The sequence below is a fragment of the Anopheles funestus genome, chromosome 3RL (genome assembly GCF_943734845.2).
Source record: "Anopheles funestus chromosome 3RL, idAnoFuneDA-416_04, whole genome shotgun sequence".
Taxonomy (NCBI): Eukaryota; Metazoa; Arthropoda; class Insecta; order Diptera; family Culicidae; genus Anopheles; species Anopheles funestus.
Window position 1 is genome coordinate 22758269 of NC_064599.1, and position 20087 is coordinate 22778355.

General features: G+C 37.8%; 2 protein-coding genes across 2 annotated transcripts in view; both read left to right on the forward strand.

The window, feature by feature from the left end:
- Positions 1-20087, forward strand: part of LOC125771996 (uncharacterized) — a 439681-nt gene that overhangs the window by 319659 nt on the left and 99935 nt on the right. The window lies entirely within an intron of this gene.
- Positions 10762-20087, forward strand: part of LOC125771936 (protein suppressor 2 of zeste) — a 58290-nt gene continuing 48964 nt past the window's right edge. The window contains exon 1 of the mRNA XM_049443133.1: positions 10762-11398. The gene's annotated coding sequence lies outside the window, so the exon portion shown is untranslated. The remainder of the gene's footprint in view (positions 11399-20087) is intronic.

Consider the following 20087-nt stretch of genomic DNA (forward strand, 5'->3'; position numbering starts at 1 on the left):
AGTTTTTCCACTCACAGAAACAGCCACCCCAAAAAAAACAGGGAAAGGGCCACAAACGCTCCGTCATGATTTATAATGTCCGCCTTTTCTTTGCGCCCAGCCAAACCATCAATTTTGATTGGATTATCTGTATTTAAGGACGGAACAAAATGACACACACACACCCGAAATCGAGGTGGTTTTATTCCGTATCGTACATGTGCTCTCCTGTTCTCATCACTCGAAAGCTCCCAATCACTCGCATGTGAGGATAAGTTTTTGTCTGACGTGGCACGATGGGCAGTGATTTATCTAGGCTTAGCTTTCTTCGTGACGCATTCATGTCCGCAGAGAAGGAGCACAACGAAAGCTCATTTGATTGATAAAACGAAGTAAAGTGATTGATGAGTTAATAAGGTAGAAGGGATATTAATTTAAATGGAAAGTCAAACTCGGAAAGCTGAATCTTAGCAGGAATGTCAATTATGTATAGTAAAATGATTAATTTTTGTTTATATCGATAATAGTGAACTAATTTGTTTTTACTTGGTTGAAGAATTAATTATTTCAATAAGGTCAGGTCGTTCTATATGAATAATAAAATGAAGAATTAATTATTTTTATGCCCATGGTTTGTTTCAACACAGTGCAAAAAAGCGATAATAGTGCAAAAATCAATTAAATTCTTGTAGATATTGTTAAGATTTGGCAACATTGACGAACATTTAAAGGTCGTCCTCGACCATCCTCGAACACTCGTGTAAATATATTATTTGCATATTGTCTGCCGAGAAGCGCAATAGAGAGAAATAATCTTACATTACTAATCCTTAACCAATTATCATTAGTCAAACAAAATAGATAAAACCTGACAAAGGTCTGGATAACAGAATTGCAAGAGGATATGATTAATCGGAGTTGGAAACGAAACGAGGACAAAGAGAGATATAATGTAATGTAATAACCTGTAATTATGTTGTAAAAAAAATTATTGTAGCTACAAGGACAGCAATGACGTACTGTAATGAGGTATACAATGACGTGCATTCACGTAAGTTCCTCATGGTTTTGAGGCCTTTAAACAATTTATAGACGATGTTGCTCGACTTGGAACAAAAAACATCAGTTTTAGACTAAAAAAAACTTAATAAATAAACAAATAAGTAAATAAGTAGTTTCTTGTGATTTTATACTAAGTCTTTGCTAAGTATTCAAGCAAATAAACTTGATTGATGATACTAGATGGGTGGTGTATGCAATAGCGGCATTAGTCTTTATACAACAAGAACGGATATCAAATCCAATTCGGACCATACTCCTGTGCGCAAGAATGACTGTCTCTCTCTTTCTCTCCCTTCTTGGCTTAACAACCTCTAAGGTCATGCCTGCCATTTCTGGCTTACTAGACTTATTTCAACCGCGTAGACGGATAGTCAATCAGGGGGAACGTTCCGAATGGGATTTGATACCTGGTCCTGCCGTGCGGAACTTGCGAATTTTATAATATAGAACACTAGGCCGCCCCTACCCCACTAAGGGTAAAGGAAACCTAGAAATGGTAGGTTTAGACCTCTTCATGTTGTAAAGCCCCAAAAGGAGAAGATACCTCACATGTAATAACATTCGAAATTAAGATCATTTTTCTGCAGAAATATACTAAATAAATGCTGTTTTTCTTTGATCTACAAAATAAATTGGACAAAAGAACTTATGAACTTTTTATTCATAACTTGTAAGTATTAGTTACATTTTATTCAAATGCTTTCGAACGACCATAATTAAAAGACAAAACTTCTTGTGTAAAAATGAATACTTTCAAGGAAATCAATTTAGATTTTCTAAAAACTTTACTTCAAATTCTCTGCCTTCTTAATATACTCTCTCTCCCTATTGGCGAATTCCCAATCCTGTCTCGTCAGCATTGCAATCATGTTGTTAGACGTCTTGCGTCCATTGCGAACACTGTCGTCCTTGCTCTATGACCGTCGCAGCGCCATTCTGCCTTCCACTGTGATTGTTCGTGATATTTTAAAATGTTTGCACAGTCCTTTCACCGGACCATCGCCATCGTCATTTACCATCCACTAAGCAAATAAGAAAAATCGAGCCTTAATCTCGATCTCGTACACCGTCCGATGGTGGTTCGATTCCATTCGTTCCTATATGCTTATCGACGGACAGTCAATGTTTCCCTCCCGGTTTTAACATTCCCGGCACGTTTTGTTTTGTTTATGCGAAACGTAAAATGTTCTTCTTCACCCTCGAAAGTCGATACGATGAAATGGTCAGGTCAGAGCATAGAAACAACCTCTCCTTCTTAATGGTCCCGCTCCACTTACAACGATAGAACGATGACACTGACGACAACGTGTACAAGGGAACAATGGATGGCCGACACTCCCGGTTGTTTTGTCAATCTTCGCAAAGCTTTCCCGACGGGCCCGAATTGGATCTTGGTTTGATTTTTCTCTCTACAACCTCACGCCCAATCTCATACCATCCCAGGGGCCAGTTAAATGGGGACGTACCTGTACTTTGAAGCAAAATCTCTCATCAAACACGTTCCTTCTATCGATCGTGTCCACTGGTTTGGTCGTTAACCTTCGTTTAGCTTTTGTGGCTACCAAAGTCAAAGTGTCACGATGTTAACGGGCAGTAATCTTAGTTGGGGAGGGACGCGAGCGTCAAAGGGTAAATGGAGAATATTTTACAGATGCAACTACAAGCTTAGAACATTTCCATATTAACGAGGACATACTAGTCGATGTGTATAGTGCATGAACAGTCTAAAAAAATATTCCATTTTGTGTTTTTTCTCTTACAATTCGTTTTTAATTTAAATAAATCAACAATAATTTATTTAATGGGTGTCAATTAAATTTTGTGAAAGTAATCTTTTCCTAACATTTTGTATTTTAAAGCTAATTTTATACCTTTTATTGTATTTGTATTGATTTATTGCATTTGTGTTGTACGTTTATTTAATTTTTACTTCTGTTTTAAGTTAATGCATTACAAATAATTATTATTTTCTTTTGTGTTATTTTCTGTTATAATAATAAATAATTATTATTTTAAGTTCTCATAATTTTAATATTTCATTATTTTAAAATATGTTTATGTTTTGTTTTATCTCTAATGTTTCTTTATTTTTTTTTATTTTCATTATTTTCAATTGTTTTAAACGGTTATGATAGTCTTTATTCGTATTTTGTTACTTTATTTTTCTACTAATTTATAATTATATGTAAATATTTTCATATTTTAATTTAGAATCAATTATTTAATTTGTTTTAAAGTGGTTTGATTTTTTTTTTTGATTTTTGTTTTTCCGCTTTATTTCTCATTTTAATACTTCTTACAATCTAATCCAAAAATTCATTCAAAAACAATGCCATGGAGCACATTTGTAGAGGAATGAATCATTTGCTTTGTGTTTTGGTTCTTACTAACAATTACTCACTGTTCATAAAACATCTTATCTAACTATTCGATCACAACAAAATTACTCTATCACGTACACTTAGTTCTCCCTAATTGAGGATGTATTTTAGCATCATAAAAGTGTGCTGTCACACATCCATTCTTTAGCATTACATCAGCTAAAACACTTAATAAGCTGATACATCGGCAATAGATCGTAAAGTTGGGTTCAAGATTGATAGTACAAGTTCCAGGTAAAATGTGTTACGTCAGTGTTTGCTGCATTTAGATGATAAATACGCCTGCAACGATGAGCTGTTCGATTACCCACACGAATACTTGGTTTGTCAGAATAATTTGCTCGTAAAACTTGTTGCGTTTCAGGGAAATAATGAATCAGTTTTGACTAACTGTTCATTAACTATTCATTGTTTTTTTCATTTTGCAGTATTTATTTTTACTTTGATTGATATCAATCCATCAAGATTGACTTTTATGCATCAATTTCAAGATTATTTTCTTCTCTAATTCAAAATGATTTTTTTTTTGAGAAAATTGTATAAAATACTAAAGAAACAACAACAAAATGCAGAAGCAAAATACTTGCTGAAACGAGTCGAGAGTCAGACATCGCCTCACCATTTGTTCCACTTAAGCGGTTCGGTTTGCGGTTTCTACCACGTCAAAGGAAAACATAAATTTTCAATTCTACAACCGAAACGGAACGATGATCGTACACAGCTCCAATACCGATCACACCGATCGATAGTTTCAAACGCTGCACAATTAGTTGCAGTTGCAAGCGTTACGAATGGGTTCATGCTAATAGCTATTTTTACACAAAGGCCTTTAGTTTCCCCCGTCGGGCTGCATTCATCGCTGTTCGCTGCAATTGCATTTGCATGCGGCTGTAACTAATTCGGTACCAATAACGTTCGATTGTTCGGGTTGTTATTTTATTTTTCGCCTTCCTCATTTCAAGGCAAGTCGTAAATAACCGACCAAAGTTCATATGTTGATATTAAAGCGCTTCATGAAGTGGCGGTAAACGTTTACGGTGTTATCGTATCGCATTGTTAGGCGGTCTTTTTACACTTTTTGAAGGTTGTGGTTGTTGTTTTCCATTAAAAACAAAAAATATGTAACGAGATGAAAGGTTATAACGTGTAGTTCTCGTTCCTACAACGAAAGCGAATGAGTATAATTTGTTTTATATGATTAAAGTAAAGTACAACAGGCATTAGAGAAGAAAAGTACTATTAAAAAATTATAATTATACGGGGTGTGAGCTGCATTACATGCCGCACGCTGTGAGTCACCCTCTCACAATACATTCACTCACAGCGCTAAAGCAAAAGCGCATAAACAATCAATTCCTTTCACTTGCCATGGCTCAAACCGCACACTACGAACTAGCGAAGTTATGTGGTGAACTGCGTAATAAAACAAGAAGAATGTCTAATTGCAATATGTCCAGCAAACCGGCACCGATGGACAAAGAAATCTTCCATCGAACAAAGAAACTCCCTTTTATGGAACGGCTCCATAGAAACTACGCTACAACAGCAGCAAAATCCAACCAACGCAGGCTCAGGCAGACAGAAATTGTGTGGTGGGTGTATGTGGTAGCTATGGTAACGCATTCTTTCGCAATTTTTGTTGTTGTTCTCTTCTCTTTACCCTCTGACTCTTTGAAAGTTACCCTTCGAAATAATAGTCGTTTCGACGCAGAAATCATTTCAACATTGGGGGTTTGTGTTCGTATGGTCTACGCGTTTCGTATGCTTTCGCGCAACCGAAAGACAACGTAGTGACGTTGAAACCAGTGGGTTTCAATTTATTTATTCGATCCGTACCGAACCGTCCCGGTACAACTTACTTGACGAGGGATGGATCAAACTGTCAAGGAATGGTTGCTTTCGCTTAAGACAGTTAAAGTTCCAAGGGAATCAGAGAAAGAGAAAAGTCAATCAATTGATTGTTGGGTACGTATGAGAGAAGCAGGAAAAAAGAGGCCTTTTTCTTGGAGTATTGCAATTGAATCGATTCTGAATCCAAAGTGGTCCTTGGGGATCATTAGGGAAGGCGATATTGCTGGTACACCGGGATGTAGGTAAGGCTCTACACTGTCTTCTAAATGTGAGTGACTTCTATGGAAAACCGAAGCAAACAATAATTAATATTGAAGAAGTTTTGAACTTCTACTTGCATTAAAAAAGGCCAAAATACAATCACAAGCAAAAACAAATCTTGGATCTTGAAAGTTATCACCTCACTCGGAATTATTAATCTAATTAACAGTAGAATGTCTAATTAGGAGATGTCTACCGCCTGATAAAAAAATAGATTTATGTACTTTGAACAAGATCCACGAACACAATGAAAACCTATATGAATGAGCTAGGAGCGTTTAGGCTTTAGGAGTCATCTGATCATCCAAAGAAAACATTCCTCGAGTAATAAACAATAAATAATTGGAACTTCTGCTCATACAAAAAGATCATAAGCAATAGTGTGATGGACACTACTGATATTGTGAGGACAGACATAAAAATATTCCAACTTCACAAATCTCAGAACAAAATTACGTGATTTTCCTTTTGCAAAGACAATGAAGGAAGAATGAGTGTAATAATGGATCTCGTCAATTGTGAAGTAATGTTCAGGTTATCAACGCAAGTTAGATAGATTGAAGCGATTAAAATTTAAAAACTTGATGGAAGAGGTAGCTATATTCCTTACTGATCAGATCACGATGAACTGATAACAGAACTGATCAAGAGGACTGTGAACCCCGCTTTCTAACGACGTATTGAAGGAGATGATTCTATCTTAACATGGGGTGCATCCAGCAATTATGTTGTGAGCGAGTTAACGATTATTTCAATACGCATGAACAGTGTTACGTGCATTAACATCTTGCATACATATTAAAATTTCTCAGAAGAACCTTCATAACTACCTTCAATTTATTTTTCAGTTAAATTACGTTGGATTCCTTTTCACTCGCAAGGCAAAAAGAGCTAAAGCACAAAGAAATTAACAGGGAATCAATAGTAAGACTTGAGCAACATTTTCAACACATTTCAATATTATAGATACAAGTTGGGACAATTTACTTTAAGAGTTTCTTGAAGCTGGACATCAGTACGAGACTATACGGAGGCTTAAAGATGAAATTAGAAAGATTTGGTTGCCACTAAGTCATGTTCACATTTAACAAAATAACATTAAAAGAATTTGTGATGGAACAGATCACATTTTTGGATTCATGGATGCAGAAAGTCTACTAGGTACATCTTACTGTTTTCATCAATTTAGACATCTTTTAGCAACCATTACACTAAAAACCTTGTGGAGGATATCGGGTTTGGGAAACAATCGTTTTTTAAATTTATTTTTTGAGTTCTCGTTTTCATTCATTTTTTTATCAAGAAATCCTTTTAAATAAAAGATTGAAAACGATCTTAAAGAGTCTATCATGGAACTGGAATTTACTATTGCGTTAGGTCACTTACACGTGCCAAAGCAAAATAACATATAATTTAAACAATTTTATTTCATCATTAAAATGCACAAACACGACCATAAGTATCCAGATTCTGGTTGATGCACACTTATCTAATCTCTTTCCACCACCACTAATTCCTTGAAGAATCGATCGGATAATAACACTTCACAAACTGCTTTATATGTAGCACAGCACAAGCAAAAAGCAAAAAATCCAAACCAGCTTAATGGTTTTGCCATTCATTAATTTTATTTTCTTTCCTCTCACCCTACAGTCGTCGTGAGAGGCTCCACCGAGGATGGTGGGTAGGTGGAATTTCCAACTCTCCCACGCACGGAGTATGACACGAACAAAAGCGCCACTGCTGGCTGTATCTTTTCGACTGACTGCATTCAAACAATCAATACGCTTTGTCCCATTATGGAGCATTCCTGTGTTCCAGGGTATTGAGTGATAAGTGGGAAGAAGATTGGAAAAATCCCACCCACACCCGGAGTGAGTGGTTTCGGGTGGTACGAAATTTATCTAATTGAACAGTTCTTACCAGAACAAGAATGTCATTTATCAAAGAAAAGCAAGATGTTAAACGGCAAGATTGTACTGTAGCTAAAAGATTGATGATTTAAATCTTTTTTCCAGAATGGAATCGTTCCTGATGAGATGAGCCTGGCAGCTTAAGGCAGACACTGCTTATTAGCTTAATTCTTTTTGATGTGTTTTTATTATGAACCTAAGAATTCATACGCCTGCCTTTAATTCCAAGAGAAGGGAAATATTTGTAGTCCTGGTAAATGTACTTCGTTTATCATATTTCACTACTAAAATGCCTTTAATTTCCGAACAGTTCAAAATTGCTTTTTACGATCTTAACTTATCTGCAAGTACACGAAGCTCTCTTCGAAGTCTTGTAATTTTTACGCTAACGACATTAATAATTCTTTTGCATGCCTTTTAGGAAAAAGTTCTTCCATTTCTGTTCCCATCATGCGCACACATGGCACACAGCAAATGTGCGAAATTTTGCTCATTTGCAATTACTAATTACGTGTCGCTTGGTGCAAATTTCGTGTGCCCTCTTATTGTCCCGGCTTGTGCTGATTTATACGGCCTCGGTAATGGGTGCACACATAAAGGCAGTGAAGTTTATTCTATTTCCACCCCCCAAATGGTTTGCTCCTTTTTAATTTGCTCAAGACAACGCACAAAGGTCGCCGTGTGGCCTCCCATTAGCGGGCCCCCGGTTTTGATGATACAAAAATGTAGTTCCCCGCACACGTGTGATGCGCACGGCAACAACAAAAGACAAAAGCCGATCTTCAGCAAAGTGTGAGGAGTTGTGGTTGTTTTTATTACTATCATCATTTGTCCCGTGGCTTTCATATTGTGTATACCCGCGATATCCGTTAGTGGGAGAAGGTAGCTTTTATTTGCTTTGTAGTTAAACTGTTCTTTGCAAGCGGGACTGGGGACGATTTGAACATGTTGCAAGATGTTGAGAGAAGCAGACAGACTTAATTGCATATAAAAGTATCATGCATTTGTTTACGATGGAGGATATGTGCGTTGATTTAAATAAGGTTAAATGAGAGAATTACCTTGTAAGGCAAAGGTTTTTGTGTGGTTTTTGTGTGCAAGAGAAGTGCGTTCATACAACAAATTTTATTACAGAGAAATGTGAGTTATAGGTTATGTTCTTCACTTCCCGTCTAGACCTGACATGTGTAATGGATGAGACTCTTAGTAGCTTGAAACAAGCAGATTTAAAAGGTCTCTAACGCGTATGAAGAGCACAAGTTATTAATTATTTAAATCCAGTTAGAGTGTGTTACAGTCGTTGTCGCTAATTTTGCCTGTAAGCCATGGGCTGGTGGATTAAGCAAGATTTCTATGCGAAAATAAAAAATGAACGTTCACGATGTAAATACATCAGATTTCTTTTAGTAAATTAAGCTGCTTAAATGCTTATATTTGGGGCGGCCCGGTGGTGCATGTGATAAACGGCGCCAGTCCACACGGCCGGACCGGGTTCAAATCCCATTCGGACCGTCCCCCCGTAGCAAGGACTGACTACCCGGCTACGTGGTAAAATAAGTCTAGTAAGCCAGAAATGGCCGGCGTGACCTGTAAGGTCGTTAAGCCAAGAAGTAGTAGTAAATGCTTATATTATCAAACAGTAGTCCAGAGTAGTCCAGTCCAACAGTAAAACAAAAATTGATATCAGGAGAAAATATGATGTCTTAAGTCTGTATTAAGTCGACCAACCTTAACGTAAAATTCGTGTAATGTTTCTCTCTCTCTCTCTCTCTCTCTCTCTCTAGCTCTCTCTCTCTCTTTCTTTCTCGCCCATTAATGGCATTAATGGAAGGTTAAATGGCACCCATTGAAAGTGTTGGGAATTATTCTCATTCTTATATTTGTACTGTAAAGTATTTCGGTGGTACTGTTCTTGCTGGACCTTCTATTGTTTGGTATTAAAGGTATTCCTCAAGGGGACAGGCAACTTAGGTTATATGTCCCGGTGTTGCGGTCTTCAATAACACGTTTTTATTTTAACACCCAATCACCCATAGTGGTTTCTTTGCATATTGAGTCAATTCATACTATCAAACAACCTTTCAAAACATACTGATAGCGTCTACAGGAACATGATGTTAGAGTCGTCAATGTTTTGGAGAGGATATCATCTCTAAAGTATTTAAAGTAAATGTCTTCATTTTTTCATCCACCAAGACCTTGAAGTCCGTGCTTCGTTACAATTTTTTTTTTACCAAAATGATCCTTCAGTGCAATTGTGTGCTGCTCAGAACTCGACTGACACTTTCGCTTAACAACGTCCATCTTGTTTAGGAGCTTCCTTACCGTTAGGCTGATGGATTCTCTGAAGAAATTCTGCATCACTTTGGTTTTTGCCTTTAGTTTTAACTTCTACTGCATTAAAAAGTGTCGAATGGTGTTTAATGCACCGAACCTTCTTCAAAAAAAGAGAAAATGTTTTAAAAGTCATATAAGTTATGTCCATCAGACATGAAGTATGAAGTATCAGACGTCACGATGAAAACTTCTTCGCTTCGATGCGTCCACAATCTCGGCAATATAAGAATACTGTTATTATATTATTTCGTATGACGATGGATCAAATAAAAGTTGGAAAAAACCAACAATAAACAAGTTTTTTTGATTAAGTAAGGAGATTTTAATGTCTAGAAGTAATTACTAACTATAGCTACACATCTGACATTATGTATTGTGTCTATCTTATTTCATCATCCAATCACATTCCTTTTTTTTATCCATCAATCATTACCCGGCCAAACGGCATACATTCCCACGTCAACATGAAGCTGCCTCGAATCCCGAAGGCCAACTAAACCCAGCCGCACGCGCGTGAAAAACCTTTCGCCTTCCGTCGGTTCGTTGGGCGAATTTCAAATTTGTCGAAAAAATCCCGAACATTTGCCGAGAAAATTCGCCCACCAGATTTACCCCAACCGAAACGAATTCGATCGTTCGGTTTCGCCCCCACGTCGTGTCGGGTTGGAAAGCACCAACAAAAAAGGGTTCGTTAACCCGTTAACTCACGTCGGCATGTTTGGTGTACGATGAACTCCATCGCATAATCGGCATCGAATCGTGACACACTCGTGAAAAGGGGGGGAAAACTGCCGGAAAATTGCGAAGCTTCAAATTCGCCTCGTGGAAAATTTCGCTCCCCGAAAACCCGAACACCCAAACACGAATCAAAGGCGAAAAAGATGAAAAAGGCATTTTTCGAGCCTCCCTTTTCGTGTGTTCGCGTTCGCTCTCATTCGTACCCGTGTACCAACCTTTTGAAGGGCGTACGAAAAGGAAAGCGATAGGGCGAAAATGCAACCCACCAAGTCCAAGCTGTGCGTTTAGTGCACGCGAGAGGGTGAGTACGCGTACGTGAACAAAATGGATTTTCACCACCAATAGACTCTCGCGCTGGTGTGCGCTCTCGCTCTTTCGTGCGCTCTCTTGCGAACGCTCTCCCGGAGTAGAAAAAAAAGTAGGCGGTACAGTTACATGCTGCTGATGATGACGGTTTTCTTTACGGTCGGGTTATGTCTTCATCCCCCCACCGAAACGATGCTGTGGCGTCGATGATGATGATGGGGATAATGATTACGATGGTGATAACCGATCCGACTCCACCAACGGAACGCCCGAAGTGGCCACAGTCGAGCAGCGTTTGTCATTTGGGGCAGACGGTGAGAATATAGCGTTTTGTGTGACAGGCTGATTTTCCTACCTTTGAGACATCGCCACCCTTGCCGAGCTTCCCATTTGCTGATCGGGTCGGTTTAAAACTCTCTCTCGCACCAGAATCGGGTGTAGTGTAACGCAGTTTTTTGGTCTTTTTCGGTAGTGAGTAAAACAAGTGGTATTGCGTCGTGTGTTGTAGTTGTTAGTAATACGATCGTTGCTAGTTGCGCAACTTTTAACCATTTTCTACCATTCCGTAAGGTAAGTTACAAAGCGAAGTAAGATTGTAGTAAAATAACCTTCCGACTGCTAAATTCCGTAGATGTTTAGTAGCTAAGTTAAGCGCGAAACAACTTTCACAGCCTCTTTAAAAGTGGTCGCTATATGCTACTTAGGCGTGATTTTCGAGATCAATCTCACTAACACAAATTCTCACCCCGAGATCCATCTCACAAGCGGTGAGCGGGTGAGAAGAAAATTTGTGTGAGTACACCCCCAGGGGCGTCGGTTAGTGGCGGTACCGTGATGTGTCGGACAGGGTTGGTTTCGTGAATTCTTCTCTATTCACGCTTCTCTACCTCCCATCTACCTCTTCCGCCTTCCGCAATCATCCAAAAAAAGGCCTTCACGAGTTTTACGTGTTCGTGTTGTGTTCGGTTTTTCGTTCGGCTTTTGTGATGCGTTCGTGGGAGCTTCGGAACGCCGCGTTTTTGGGGGATGCATGCAAGCGGGTGAGTGTGTGTGCGCGATTTTGCTTTCGTAACGCACGATTCCACCCCGTTTTTGGTGGAGCACAGTTAAAGAGGTGGAAATGGGTGGTTTGGAGGTAGTTTCACGCGTACGAACTCGCCTAGAAGACGCTAATGCTAGCGAGCGCGGTCTGTGTACGGTAAAAACGCGCGTGCCTACGTGCCTTCCCTTACAATGTCCCCCGCACCCCTCCCACACCCCCTTTTTCGCAACCACCCTTCAGCCCACCCATTAAGCGTATAGTTTTATTTGAGGTAGAGAGGTTTTTTTCTCGATTTTCAGACACAAACTGGCTTACTGCTGCCACGTCAATGCTTTTTAAGTATGAAGCACACTCACACCACCCTTTTTGAAATGGTTCGTTTTTCATACCCCCAATAGCTGATAGACAAATTTGACAATTTACCTTTTTTGTTATTCGCAACACTGCTTCCACCATCAAATGGGGTTGCATTACAATGGCAGTTTAAATGTCGCCGTATATTTCACGGTGGACAAAATTAGTCAACTTGCCCCCATTGCGTTGCTTGCGTGTTGTCTCCTTCAGCATCAACAATACGCTCACTCAATGTCACCTTCTTTTTGCAATTCAACTAAACTCAACGCGTTGTTTATTTTATTGTTTTTTTTAGCATAATTTTTGCTACGCAAACACACTTTCCAAAGCTCCAAACCGTGGAGCGGGACAAATGAGTTTCGCGCTCAGCACGGGTATTATTATTATTTCACCTCTATATTTGACGATCGCCTCCATCCCTCCGCCATGGTCGATGATGGTTGGAAGGAATGTTTGTTTTTCATTTTTGCAGACACCGTCCGAAAACCGTTCGTAATGCGGATGTTTCCTCGGTTTCGGTTCGGTTTTTGGCTCGGTTTGCTTGATTTGAAGCCGTCGAACAGAAAGCAGAAAAGAAACCAAAGAGGAAGCAGCACGGTTTGTGGATACCGGTGGTGTCACTGTTTGCCGTTGCGTGACTTGATTTTATGATGACTATCGTTGGTCCAAAAAAAATCGAAAAAAGAAACTCATCACCCGAAAACTTGATGTTTTGTGCGTGAGGATCGTTGAACACACCTCAGCGAAAAAATAAAACACATTTATACTTGCTTCAATTTCATCGAATGTTTGGTTTTCATCACTTATCATGAGCTGACGGTGATATAAGTTTATGATTTGAATTTTGTTACAATTTCGTTTTGTCGTTCAAACGATTTACCATTAAGCCCCTACACTCATTATGCGAGTTAAAGCACAAGCCTGATAATGCAGGGTCCACAAGTGAATTTACCACGAATTTTTGATTAACAATTAGGTATAACGATTGTTGGCAAATCAAAATGCGAAGGTTATATTGATAGTGATGCGCTTTGCATTAGAAACGTTTCTATTTTAATAGATGATCAATTTGTGAGTAGACATAAATAAAGCTTATCAGCAAGAACGAGGTCACAGTGTTAATGAGAATTGTTTTTTAATGAGCATTAAAATTAAACAGAATCTGAACCGACTCCAGAAACCGTTTAGAAGTCTACAGATTTCAGAAAATGTGAAAGGAAATAAAAAAAACACTAAACTGACAATTTTACAAACTTTCAAAAAACATTGTTCGAATTGGACGGTTTACGTCATAAATCATCGTAAAGTACAAGTTTGACAAAATTATTAAGAAATGTGCAATCATTTATTGCTAAGCCAAGGAGATTTAAAAGTTTACAATGCATTTTAAAAAGTCTTCGTTTGCAAAACCAATATAATCGTGTTTAGACAAGAAAATTGTTAATATTTTGCTATTAAAATAAAAGGAAATCCAGTGCAAAAGGAAACCTTTGGTTAAGCACTTTAAAGCTAAAGTTTAAATAGGGTTTATAATGTAATTTTGAAGTCAATATCACCATTTTCTATAAATCTTCTTCGTCTTTCCTGACTGTTCGGCAAAAAGTTTAATTAATAATTTGTTCATTGCATTTGTTAAACTTCATGCTTTAAGACATATTTAGTAGAGTATAAAGGCACATTTGCTTAAAACTTGGGCAGCGTGAATTTGAAAGCTGCAGTGTTGCCATTTTCGCTGGATTGTACATGCAGCTATCCATAATTTCAAACTGCTGCCTATAGTTTTGTCGAACGGCATATTTCGTACAATTCAATAACATGTGGAAAGAGTTAATTAAGCTATATGTCCGAACAAAACAATATTTTGGTGAACATTGATGCCGACGATGGTAATCATAACAATCGATAACGACATAAAACGCTGAGGATGTATTACGAGTGCTATGATCAACGCTATGCGCTTAAACCCAAGAATGTGCTTAATGCTATTGTGCGGAAATGATTCCATCTCGTTCAAATTCTTTCATCTCACTTTTACATTTAAAACTCAGAATTGTTAGTATATAAGCCGGAAGAAATTACTAATAAACTGACTCTTGCAATCGAAACCTCAAGCGGGCGAGTTCGTCTTAGGTTCTGGCTAATCAGATACCCACGAAGGTCCACGGCTAGATACTTGTTCAGGATAATCCAGAAGCAAAGGCTAGTTGTCCTGACTCGGGTGATTTTGGCAATCGCCGTACTTATGGCAAGAGAAGTGTGCGATATTTGAAGACCATTCCACGGCGTTATAAATACGCGAAAAGAAGCTAGCGCAAGACTTACCTTAGCTGCTTTAAGCTTCTTATATTCTTCAGACAATAGAAGAATCTTTTCAGAAAAAAAGTATATAAAATGTCGAAACAGTTTAACAGTCAGTTAGACATAAAACCAGGATTTAGAAGAACTTTTTTCGGTCCCATGTTTATCATTTCCCTTTTTCATATTTGATGCTACACAACCACCCATACTCCTAAACTATGTAAGTCTTGCCTTGAAAGTAATTCACCTGCAGAACCAATACCCAGCACAGGCGTATAGAAACGTCATTATTAAGACCAAATGTTTCAAATTACACGTTTCCAACAGTTCTCTCTCCGACTTCTATGAGAACACACGCGTTGTACCGAGTCTCCCACAGCGAAGAGTAGAATCCTTGAAATAAGCAAACAAAAAGCAAAAGTTAAGAAAGTGAAACCTAAACCTAGAGCGACATTAGTCGCCCGACCCATCGTCAACATGGTTCGAGGCAAAGCAGTTGCTAAACCAAGGAATGTTAAAGTTCCTTTATCGAAATTTCACCGCATGGATCAGCTGAACACGGCGCAGTTAAAAGTAGTGACACCCAACACGTACGCACTGCTTGAAGACAAAGAGGAACATCCGATGGATACGAATACCAGCAAACCTGTATCAACGTATACAAATCAACGTATTCCTCCAATAAAAGTTGCGTGCAAGTCCCTAGGAGAAGTGCACAAAAAAATAGTTACCGCAGGTGTAGTGCGCTACACAACAAAAGTAGCGAACGAAGGTGTCGTAGTGTACGTGAACACGGCAGAGGATTTTAAAACGGTAGTGAAATACCTCTCAACTACAAACGTAAATTTCCACACGTATCAACTACCAGAAGAACGCACTACAAAAATAGTGCTTAACGGCTTGTACGACATGCCCACGGAAGAAGTGATGAAAGTGCTCGAGACCGAGGGCATCAAACCAGTGGCGGTAAAAAAATTAGCCATCCGCAACAAAAAATATGAAGAACATGCCACCTATCTTCTTCATTTCATAAAAGGCAGCATTGAACTCTCCAAGTTACAATGTATAAACGCCTTGGCACACTGCAGAGTAAAGTTCAACTACTACTCTAACAGACAAGGACCGATGCAATGCAAACGTTGCCAATCGTACGGACACGGAGCCGCAAACTGCTTCCACCCTACTACCTGCAATAAATGTGCAGGCAAACATGAATCGAGTAGCTGCCCAGCATCGACATCAAGTGTAGATGGCTTAGTACCAACGCATAAGCTAAAGTGCGTAAATTGCGATGGTAATCATCCAGCAAATTTCTGGGGTTGCCCAAAAAGACCGGTCAAACCCAAAACAAGCGTTCCTAAACCTGTGAGTAGAGATTTCGTTTTCGAAGGCAATGCCTTTCCCGCTCTCCCACCAAAACCATCGAATCACAGAATGTTCTCAACACAACAAAACGATACTCCATACTTTAATACAAACAAAAACGACCTTTTCAACGCTACAGAACTAACCGCTATTGTAGGAGAAGTATTCTGTAAATTACGCTCTTGTAATTCTAAAGAGCAACAAATCACCGCGATCTTCGAGGTGGTTAGTAAATATTGTTTCACTCCGTAATGGATTCACAAAAGGAGATAAAAATTACATACTGGAACGCAAACGGCGTATCCAATAAAAAAATCGAAATCGAACATTTCTTAAAGCATAAAAATACGGATATAATGATAATAGTTGAAACTTTTCTAAAGCCAGAACAAAAATTCTACATTAGTAACTATAATAGCCTTCGACTAGACAGACTTACAAGTACCAAAGGGGGAATTTTAATATTAATTAAAAGTGACATAGCATATAAACTCATGACCTCTTTCAAGCTCGAGGTAATTGAGGCAATAGGGATTCAAATAAAAACCACCAACGGATTATTATCAATCGTAGGGGCGTATCATCCCGGTTCAAACGTTTCCATAAACAAATTTAAAAACGACATAAAGAAATTAACCAAAATTAGAAGCAATTTTCTTATATGTGGGGATTTAAATGCTCGACACAAAATGTGGAACTGTGCATCTACAAATTCTGCCGGTAAAAAACTATTTGAAGAACTACAGAAAGGGGAATTTTCCATTTGTTTCCCAGACACACCAACGCACATCCCTGCCGATTCAACTCGTAATCCTTCCACGATAGACATCACACTATCTAAAAATAATCTTAATCTTTCTAATTTAAAAACTTCTACACATTTCTCATCCGACCATTTACCAGTTTCATTTACAGTATTAAATGAAAAAACCAATGTTAAACCTGAAAAATTATTACCCGACTATAGGAAAGCAAATTGGCCTCTATTTAAACATTACATTAACTCTAGAATAAACCCAGCAGAAATTTCCTACAACAACATAACTACACACGAACAAATCGACAACATGATTGAAAAACTCACAACAACTATACTATCAGCACATGACATTGCAGTTCCATTCATAACTCCGGGAAAATACAACTTAATTATCCCCCCAGATATTCTTTCGCTCATTAAACTTCGCAATACATGTAGAAAAAAGTGGCAGAGACATAGGCTCGATAACAAACTGAAACAGTCTTATTACTTTCTTAAAAAACAGATCGATTTAAAACTATCTGAGTTGCGAAACGCTTCCTGGTCAAAAAATTTAGAATCAATGAACAAAGACAAACATAATCATACAAAACTGTGGAAATTTGTAAAAATTATAAAAAATAATCAGAAATTAGTCCCCGTTTTAAAATGCAATAACGAAACACTTATTACTTCGAATGAAAAAAGCGAAGCTCTAAAAAAAGTGTTTGAATCAGCGCATAAAATAACTGAAAGTTTTGTAAGTCCGATAGAACGTCAAGTCAACGTAACAGTTCGTAATTTTAGAGCAGCACAGAACAATCAAAATGCAAATTCATTTCAGTTATTCAAACCTAAAGATATTTCTCAAATCTTAAGTCGATTGAAAACTAAAAAATCAACGGGATTCGACAAGATAAATAACAACGCCCTGAAAAGACTACCAACGAAAGCTTTTATTTATCTCAATCTGATTGTAAATGGATGTCTTAAGCTGGGCTATTTTCCGAATTCATGGAAAATAGCTAAAGTTATTGCCATACCAAAACCAAGCAAAGACCACAGTCTCCCTCAAAACTACAGACCCATCAGTCTACTAAGCTGTTTAGGCAAGGTATTCGAAAAACTGATAGAACGCCGATTAGCTTTGCACACAAATAACAATCATATAATACCTACAAGTCAATTTGGCTTCCGGCCATCTCTCTCCACCACTCATCAAATACATAGAGTAACCAAAAATATCCTTCATAATAGACAAAACAGGAAATCAACAGGATTAGTGCTACTCGATACAGAAAAAGCGTTTGATTCCATTTGGCACCATGGACTTATATATAAACTCGTCAAATTAAACTTCCCAGGATATTTAATTAATATAATAGATTCATTTATTTCTAACCGGTATAACAAAATACATATAGCAAATTCAACATCAAACCCTTACACCCCATCGGCAGGGGTACCGCAAGGTAGCGTCTTGTCACCATTGTTGTTCAACATATATACCTCCGATTTTCCAAAGATGAGAAATTGCGAACAATATCTTTACGCAGATGATGTAGCATTATCTTCATCAGCAAAAAACCCAAATACGGTGATCAAAACACTAAATACGGCTCTAAAGAAATATTCCAAATACTGCCAGAAATGGAAACTTAAACTTAACGGATCTAAATCTGAAGCTATTTTCTTTACTCGTTACACTAGCTCCCGTAAACTGCCTAGGGAAAAATTAAAAATTAACGGAAACAAAATTGCTTGGAGTAGCTCTATTAAATACTTAGGCATATTTCTAGATAAAAGATTGACGTATAAACCGCAAATAGAAAATCTAACTATTAAATGCGAAAAAATATTCCGTATCTTATACTGCTTCCTTAGCAGGAAATCGAAATTAGACCTCAGCAACAAATTACTATTATATCAATCATTAGTTCGCCCGATCATAACGTATGCATCACCCGTCTGGTCAAGCTGCGCATTCACACACAAATTAAAAATACAGCGATCGCAAAACAAATTTCTGAAAACTATTCTTAAAGTTCCCCCTTGGTACAAAACGTCCTCACTGCACTCAGAATGTAACTTACCCATGATAGTTGATGTACTAAACAAACAAAAATTGGCATATGATGCCAAGTGCCTTACCAGCACATTAGAAATACTAAGAGAACTGCACTCTTAAGTTTTTAGGTTATAAGTGTGCCGTCCAAAAATTTTAAGTGTTTGTTTAGGCTAAGGGCTAGATGTAAGGATAGGATAGACAATTAGTTTAAGTTTTTTTTCTTTTGCCAAGGGTTTTTGTAATCCAAATAATTTTTCCCTTATTTACTCATCAAAACACGAATCGTCATAAAAATTTACACCAGCCAAGTAGCTAAAAAGGAAATTCAGCAATGAGGAGAGAACTAGAATTCGTACCCATTACTTATTAAGTACAGAACCACTATTATAAGTCTAAATATGTAAAAATGGAAATAAACGTAACTAACTAACTAACTAACACGTTTCCAACGCCTCAATTTTCCTTCCTTCCTTCGAGTGTGACTTTGAAACCACTGAAATTAACACACATTTTTCCACATGCCAAATCAAATAAATTTTAAACCTTTATGTGTTCCTTTCTTCCACACGTATGGAGAGAAGAGCAATGAAAATAAATTACCTTAAAGTGACTAACCTTCTCGAACGATCGTTCTGGATCGTTTCTGATCGCAGAACAGAGGGTACTTGGGGTTAACAGTCACATAAAATTAGAGAAATATGGGATGAATGTCTGCGGGTAAACTCTGGTTTTTGGTTATTCGAATATGAATGTTGCGATTGTTACAGAATTCAAGTGCTGATAGTTCTGATTCTGACGTAGTTTGTTAGTGGACTATAATTTAGTTGGCAGTAAAACTTTACATAAAGTACGACAATTTTAGAGTCGAGTTCTTTTAGAGATTCCGTCTATTGATATGAATGAACCTTATTTAATGTCTATGAGTAACGAATTGTACATCACATCACAAGCTAAACATATGCAACACATTAGTATCGATCATAAAGGAAGATTTGTTAGAAGCAGTGATATCCATTTGTATGTTTCCATACATTCTCTTTTGTCTAGTAATTTGTAAAATCATTTCACACAAGGATAATTTATTATTTTACATTCCTACACACGCAATTCTACACAGCAAAATGGTTAAAGGAAAAAGAATTGCCAATCCATCCAACAAAGGTCTGTTTTCAATCTGTTTCCACACTATAAACCATTGCCATTGCCATCAGCTCCGTTATCTTTCCAGCCCGGGGTGACAAAACCCCAAAAGAAAAAGGAAAGGATTTTTATTGCTTTCTCATCCTACCACGGTTCACACCAGACGACAGTCGGAATTTTGTGTCGGAAAATTATGAAACCGCTATAACACACACACAGAAAAATGCCAACCATACGAAACGAAACAAAATAA